Here is an 8,230-nt window from a genome sequence, read left to right as displayed (position 1 = left end):
TGATTTTTATAGGAAATTGATAGCCATGCCAACATTTAGTGGGGTTATGGCAACTCAATTTGACATCAACCAAAAAAACAAAAATTAATATTTTCAAATATATCCTCACCGCTTTGCTCCAATGATTTGTATGCACTTGGCTCTCCCTTGGATATTTGTCAAATGATAAGAAGATAAGAAGAAACGGTGACCATAATGCAACAAAATTGTTTATTGGATTGCGACGCCCATTTACCGCCAGAGTACAAGTTATAGATGTACATGATTCACTTATTGTGTACACACTCTCTCTCCATCTCTATCTCTCTAAAACATCTTCGAATTCATTCAACTTTGACATGAAAGAAGCTCAAGAAGTTCAGCTCCATATCATGAGTAAGTCATATTTTCATAAATTTATTATCAAAGAGCAAGAAGTTTATTTTTTATAGTCTTTCAGAAGTTTTATTATTTTTATTTTTAAAAAATAGTTACAAAATGTTGTTAATTCCACAGTTTCAATTCTTTTCCCTCTAAACTACGAAGTACTTTGTGCATAGGAAGATGCTAATTAAACTACAAAACTCTTGACCTTTCAATAGTCAAAGTTACAAGAGATAGAGAGAGATTTAATTTGATTTTGGTAGAGAAGTTTGTTTCTGTAATTCTGAACTTACTTCTGCTATGATAGTAACTAACAGATATTTTAAGAACTATCCAGTAGTAAAATAGTTGAACTTGAACATGATTAATCACCTTTGAAGAAATCTTTATGTCTTAAAGAACAATATATGGTTATTTTCGCTTATATTGATGGAATTCTATTTCTGTAATTGAATATCTCTAGGATGTAATTATAGGTGTATATATATACTATGCATGCCTGTACTCTATATTCATAGCGATGAAGGTGCCACCTATGCTAAGTAAAGAAGCATCCTAGGCAGGGAAGGAAGTATATGGAGGCCAAGGGGATCATGGGCCTGGCCCCAAGGATTTTTTTTTTTTTTTGAACAATTTATATGGTTAAACTATTTTATAGTATATATAATTAAAACTTGAAGTTTAGCCTTCCAAAAATGATACCTAATTCTCTCTTCAAAATTAAGTTGCCCCATAGAAAACCCAAAAATGCAAATTACCAAATATCTTACACTCAGGGCCCTATCATAAAAAACCTTTTAATTTTTTAAATTTTTTTTCTGGACAGGTTAAAACTTAAAAGACCTTTTTTGTTAATAGATACCTAAATGTATGTGGTGCTAAAATATTGAAGCCTTCAATTAACTTAATTAAGTGTTGTTAACTTCTTAATAGACTGCCAGTTCCTCTAGGTCTTTCAATTTACTTGCGATATTGATTGAGACAAGGGCTTTCGCCCCCATATGTCTTCACTCTTTCTCTTCGAAATTAATTTTAAAAAGAAAATTTTATTTGGATCACTATTATGAATAATTTTGTTTTCTTGACTACAAAATGCTAAAACATTGGGTTTGAAAATACATATATTGTTTTCTGTTTTTTTTCTTTTTTTTCCTAGTTGAATTACTAAATTTAGTTATAAGAATAAAAATTATAACTATATATGTTTGTATATGCTAACTATATATGTTTGTATGTTTGGATCTTGATATTATAAAGAGAGTAGATAACAAATTATAATTTGAAAATTATCCGGTGAGTAAAATATAATATTAAGTATTTTCGATAAAGCCTAATTGAATGCACTATTTTTATATCAAAATGATTGGTTTTTGCATTTTCTCAAAGAAATAATATTTTTCTCTTGTCGTATAAGTCATCAATTTATCATTTTTTTTATTCTCAAAGTTTTATATATATATATATATTGTGGGAGGAAAAGCCTAACCATACGTAGTAGGCCTAAAGCCCAGTGTGAAGGTTATTGTATGTTCGAAGAGGCTAGAATTGTCGAGGGGTACTTCGCGTGAAAGAAGGATACAGGGGGATGAAGAAACTCCGTCCGAAGAGAGCATCAGTGTTCTGAAGATATCGTTATCCTCGGATGTAAAGATTCTGGGTCATATAAATATCTGGAGGGTTCGAATGAGTTTACTAGTAACTTCAGCAGTCTAAATAAGCTTTGGACACGCCTGGAGATAAGAGGAATGGAGAAATATTTAAAAGGAAAAGCTGCCACCACCGTATTAAATGCACTGCAGCAACTTTTCTAGCCACATTTATGTGGAGAAGACCCTTGAACAGTATAACTTCAGCTACCGCCACTCACAAAAAGTTGAGCAAGATACATGACATGACATGCACTCAAGTAGGGAGTTAGATAAAGAACAAGTGGACGATGGGTATAATGGGGGAGGATGCTATATAAAGAAGAAGGGATCCTAATAGAGGCGAGGAGAAAAAAAAAAAAAAAAAGGAAGAGAGAAGGAAAAAGAGAAAAGAGAGGTCTTACTGTAACCCTAAGAATTGTAACCTGTATTCAATTTATCATAAGTCTCTTCGAACTTGAACTTACTTGATCTTTACGTGTATTTTCATGCTAGTTTATACTGGGACGTTGTGATCAACTATTATAAGCTCTACAGTCAACCTAGCTCTATCATCCACACTCTACAAATTTATTATTTTTGGGCTTAGGCCACAAATCCTAACCCTACAATTAGCGCCGTCTATGGAAAGAGTTTGAGTAGAAGTGGAAGCAACAGTTAATAATGGCTGAACCAGGGCAACAACCAGCAGAATCTGGGGCGTCCCAACATATGGACCCTTTTCTCAATTTGGAGCAGAGACAAGATCGTGAAGGTAGCGTGCATACTACGCACCCTGAGCGAAGTCAACCGCATGGAGGAAGTCACGTGTCTCATGCAGAAAAGAACAACATGCAACTAGAAATTGATAGGCTAAAGAGGGAGTTGCGCCATGCAAAAAGAAAACGTATTTCTTCGCCTTCTGATGAGGATTAGGGTGACGAGCAAGATGTCACTTACGAGCAGAGATCTCGGACACCAATCAGTGAATCCTTTTCCTACGAAGAGGAGCACCGTCGCAAGAGGCAACCTTAGAGACCATCATGTGGAGGGGTAGGAAACGATGCTATAAACAAAGCTTTGAATCAAATCTCTAGGTCACCCTTCACGCACAGGATCGAAGGGGCGAGACTTCCTCGGCGTTTTAACCAGCCAACCTTTACCATTTATAATGGTAAAACGGACCTTGTAGAGCATGTAAGCCACTTTAATCAAAGGATGGCTGTCTACTCCAGAGATGAAGCTCTGATGTGTAAGGTCTTCCCTTCTAGTCTTGGACCAGTCGCAATAAGGTGGTTCGACAGCCTGAAAGCAGATTCCATCAACTCCTACAAAGAGCTCACTCAAGCATTTGGTTCACGTTTTGTCACATGCCGAAGAGTGGCCAAGCCCTTGTCTTCTTTGCTATCCTTGAGCATGCAGGAGGGTGAGACCCTGAAGGCGTACTCGGATAGATATTGGGAGATGTTTAATGATATGGAGGGCAACTTTGATGCAATGGCCCTCGACACGTTTAAGCTCGGCCTCCCTACTGACCACGGTTTAAGGACATCCTTATCTGGTAAACTTGTTACGAACATGCGACAACTCATGGACCGTATTGAAAAATATAAAAGAGTTGAAGAAGATCAACAACAAGGGAAGGGTAAGGACAAGGTTATCCCCCAAGAAATGAAGGATTTCAGGTCAGACCGTTACAATAACAACAAGCCACGGAGAGATTTTGTTAGGCAGTCAGGATCAGCAAGTGCTCAAGCAGTCAATACTGTGTTCAAGGAGCCAGTCTACCAAGTTTTGGAGAAGATCAAGAATGAACCATTCTTTAAATGGCCGAGTAAGATGGTGGGGAATCCTAAGAGGCGCAATCACAATCTCTATTACCGATACCACCAAGACCATGGGCATACCACTGAAGATTGCAGAAGTCTGTGGGATCATTTGGACCAACTGGTCCACAAAGGTAAATTGAGGCACCTCTTGCATCACTCCAGTGGCCAAGGAGGTCAGATGAATTCCAAGCCCGAGAGGAATGAATCTTCGAAACCTTCATTAGGGACCATTAACATCATCTTTGCAGCACCAGGAAGAACAGGGTCCTGGCCATCCAAGGTTATGTCAGTAGCTAGGTTATCGGCAGAGGACCTTGGCCGAGATCCGAGGAGAGCTAGACTAGTTATCCAACCGGTTTTAAGCTTTTCGGACGAAGATAAGATTGGAACCATCCAATCTCATGATGACGCTCTGGTAGTCACCCTCAGAATTGGAGGATATGATGTGAAGAGGGTAATGGTAGACCAGGGTAGCGCAGTGGAGATAATGTACCCTGACCTCTACAAATGGCTGAATCCAAACCTGATGACTTAACATCATACTATTCTCCCTTGGTTAGCTTCGAGAGAAAAATCGTCACCCCAAAGGGCCAGATACGGCTGCCTGTACAGACTGGCTCGGAAGTAGTGGAAGTGGACTTCATTATCGTAGATGTGTATTCCCCTTATACAGCAATTGTAGCCAGACCTTGGCTACATACGCTAGGGGTTGTTTCCTCTACTTTGCATCAAAAAGTTAAATATCCATCCGAATGGCGAGTCTATGAAATTCGTGGAGATCAATCCTCGGCCAGGCAATGCTTGGTGGCTGCCATCCAGCACAAGCCCGAAATCGAGTCCTCGGCCAGGGCCAAGGGAGACTTATAGCAGTTAAAAAGTCGGGTGTCGCCCGTCAAAGATCTAGATGAAGGCGTTAAATGTGAGGATTTGGTAAAAGTTCTAATTGGGTACAATCCTGAGAGGTTTTTTCAAGTCGGATCTCAGATGCCTCAACCAGAAAGAAAGGAGCTAATTGAGTTCCTTAAGAGAAATATTGATGTATTTGCCTGGAATGCTTACAAAGTCCCAGGAGTGGATCCGGAATTCATTTGTCACCATCTGAAGGTCAACCCACTGATTGTCCCTAAGAAGCAGCCTCCTCAGAGCCCATCTAAAGAACATGCAGATGCAGTCAAAGAAGAGGTAATGAAACTCAAACAGGCTAGAGCTATTAAAGAAGTTTTTTACCCCGAATGGTTAGCAAATACTGTGGTGGTGAAGAAGAAAAGCAGAAAATGGCGAGTCTGTGTAGATTTCACCAACTTGAATAAGTCTTGTCCTAAGCACCCTTTCCCTATGTCGAAAATTGATCAGCTAGTAGACGCCACTGTTGGCCATCCTCGGATGAGTTTCTTGGATGCTTTCCAAGGTTACCATCAAATACCGTTAGCCACAGATGACTAGGAGAAGACCGCTTTTGTTACCCTTATTGGTAATTACCACTATAAAGTGATGTCATTCAGTCTGAAAAATGCGGGCTCTACTTACCAAAGAATGATGACAAGGATGTTTGAGTTACAACTGGGCAAAAGTATTGAAGTTTATATAGATGACATGGTGGTGAAAAGCAAAGTCGTTACCGAGCATGTGAAGGACCTTGATAACACTTTTGAAATCCTACGAAGGCACAAGCTACGTCTTAACGCTTCCAAATGCTCATTGGGTGTAGGGTCAGGCAAATTCTTGGGGTACATGGTGACACACAGGGGAATCGAGGTTAACCCCGATCAGATTAAAGCTATTCAAAATCTATAGCCTCCTCGGAATCCGAAAGAGGTTCAGAAGTTAACAGGAATGACAGCTGCCCTAAACTGATTCATCTCTCGGTCCGCAGATAGGTGTAAACCTTTCTTCTCATTGATTAACAAGTGGAAAGGGTTCGAATGGACTGAAGAATGTGCTTTAGCCTTTCAACAACTCAAAGACTACTTGGCTTAGCCACCAATCATGTCTCGTCTTGAACCAGATGAGGTCCTGTTTGCCTACATTGCTGTGGTACCCTATATCGTAAGTCTAGTACTGATACGAGTGGATCAAGGCGTGCAAATGCCAGTTTACTATGTGAGTAAATCTCTACATGAAGCCGAGATCAGGTACTTGCCGCTAGAGAAAGCTATCTTGGCTGTAGTACTCGAAACGCGAAAATTGCCTCATTACTTCCAAGCACATACGGTCGTCGTGCTTACACAACTCCGCTTAAATCCGTATTTCCAAGTGAGTAAAGGCCAGTTTACTATGTGAGTAAATCTCTACATGAAGCTGAGATCAGGTACTTGCCGCTGGAGAAAGCTATCTTGGCTGTAGTACTCGAAACGTGAAAATTACCTCATTACTTCCAAGCACATACGGTTGTCGTGCTTACACAACTCCCGCTTAAATCTATACTTTGAAGAGCCGACTACACAAGAAGGACAACCAAGTGGGGCACTATCCTGGGGGCTTTCGATATCAGATACATGACTCGTACTTCAGTCAAGGGGTAGATCCTTGCAGATCTGGTGGCCGAGTTCACGGAACCTATTCTAGAAGAAGTAACGGCAGAGAAGGACATGGATGAAAAATCGGTTGGCATGATTTCTCAACAAGGCCCTTCCCACTGGGAAGTGTATGTGAACGGCGCAGCAAACCAGAAAGGTTCTGGAGTGGGGCTAGTGCTGATATCCCCCGAGAGAATCATCATTGAAAAATCATTAAGACTGGATTTCTTGGCAACAAATAATGAGGCGGAGTACGAAACCCTACTGATAGGAATGTCTATGGTCCAAAGAATAGGAGGAAAGGTAGTGGAGTTGTTCTCAGACTCAAGGTTAGTCATGGGTTAAGTATAGGGTGAGTTTAAGGCAAAGGATGAGCGAATGCAGGCATACGTGAGCCGAGTTAAACGCCTACAATTGGAATTTGAATTTTTATTTTTGCCACACTCGTTACCTCTTCGGCGCAAAATTTGCCGAGAGTTATCCTCATCGAGGACTTGCATGGGCCTACCGAGGCAAGAAGAGACGTAACCCAAGTTCACCAAATTAGAACCAGGCTCTGCTAGATGGATTCGATAGTTAAATTCTTAAAAGAAGATATTCTGCCTGAAGAGAAAGGGGAAGCTGACAAAATTCGGACAAAGGCGACCAGATTCTAGCTATCCGAGGATCAGAAATTATACAAACGCTCCTATTCAGGACTGTACCTATTATGTATGCATCCTAAAGCAACTGAGTTGGTACTAGAGGAATTGCACGAAGGAATTTGTGGGAGTCACATCGGAGGTAGGTCTTTAGCTCACCGAGCCATTACTCAAGGTTATTGGTGGTCGAGTATGTTAAGAAGTGCGATCAATGTCAACGATTTGCGCCGAACATCCACCAACCAGGTGGAGTCCTCAACCCACTATCTAGTCCATAGCCGTTTGCTCAATGGGGTTTAGATATAGTGGGTCCATTCCCAAAAGCTACAGGAAATAGGAAGTACCTCCTAGTCGGCACAGACTATTTCACCAAATGGGTTGAAGCTGAACCTCTAGCCAACATCCGAGACGTAGATGTGCAGAAATTTGTATGGAAGTATATTATTACTCGTTTCGGAGTTCCTCATACTCTCATCTCGGACAATGACCTACAGTTCGACAGTAAAGCATTTCAGAATTACTGTAGCGAACTGGGAATCACGAATAGATACTCCACCCCTGCCTATCCCCAGGGGAATGGACAAGTAGAAGCAGTTAACAAAGTCATAGTTAATGGATTGAAGAAGAGATTAGACGATGCAAAGGGCAAGTGGGTGGAAGAGTTACTATATGTACTTTAGGCTTACAGAACTACGCCTCGCAGATCTACTAGAGAAACCCCTTTCTCGATGACTTATGGGGCTAAAGCTGTCATCCCTTTGGAAACTAGGTTCCCAACTCTGAAAACTAGTTCGTTCAGTCCGACTGGCAACAATGAGCTACTAGAAAGGAGTTTGGATTTGATTGAGGAAAACAGAGAAAATGCAATGGTTCGATTGGCACATTACCAACAAAAGCTCAAGTAAGGCTATGATGCCAACGTAAAACTAAGACCTCTAGAACCTAGTGATTTGGTACTCAGGAAAGTTGTGGGCACTGCGAAAAACCCAGCCTGGGGGAAGCTAGGACCCAATTGGGAAGGGCCATATTGTATTACTTCAGGGGCTGGCATTGGGGCATATTTCCTAGAGGACCTAGATAGTCATGTAATACCGCGCCCTTGGAATGTAAATAACCTCAAAAGGTACTATTATTAATTGAACTTTCTCTTCAATCATTATGACAATTCGTCATCCTTAACGGTCCTCTAAGTGTTCAAACTTAAATTCAATCGTGCCTGTAATCCTCGGACTAGATGATTTGGGTTAGTTAACACT

The 8,230-nt window shown here is 40.8% G+C and overlaps 1 pseudogene; it reads left to right on the top strand.

Annotated features, from left to right (window-relative positions):
- The first annotated feature begins 205 nt into the window (after window positions 1-205).
- The window catches only part of LOC112017440 (purine permease 21-like), a 22,540-nt pseudogene continuing 14,515 nt past the window's right edge, over window positions 206-8,230 (top strand).

This window comes from Quercus suber, unplaced genomic scaffold (genome assembly GCF_002906115.3).
Source record: "Quercus suber isolate HL8 unplaced genomic scaffold, Cork oak 2.0 scaffold_398, whole genome shotgun sequence".
Classification (NCBI taxonomy): domain Eukaryota; kingdom Viridiplantae; phylum Streptophyta; class Magnoliopsida; order Fagales; family Fagaceae; genus Quercus; species Quercus suber.
This window is presented reverse-complemented; position numbering and strand designations above follow the sequence as displayed.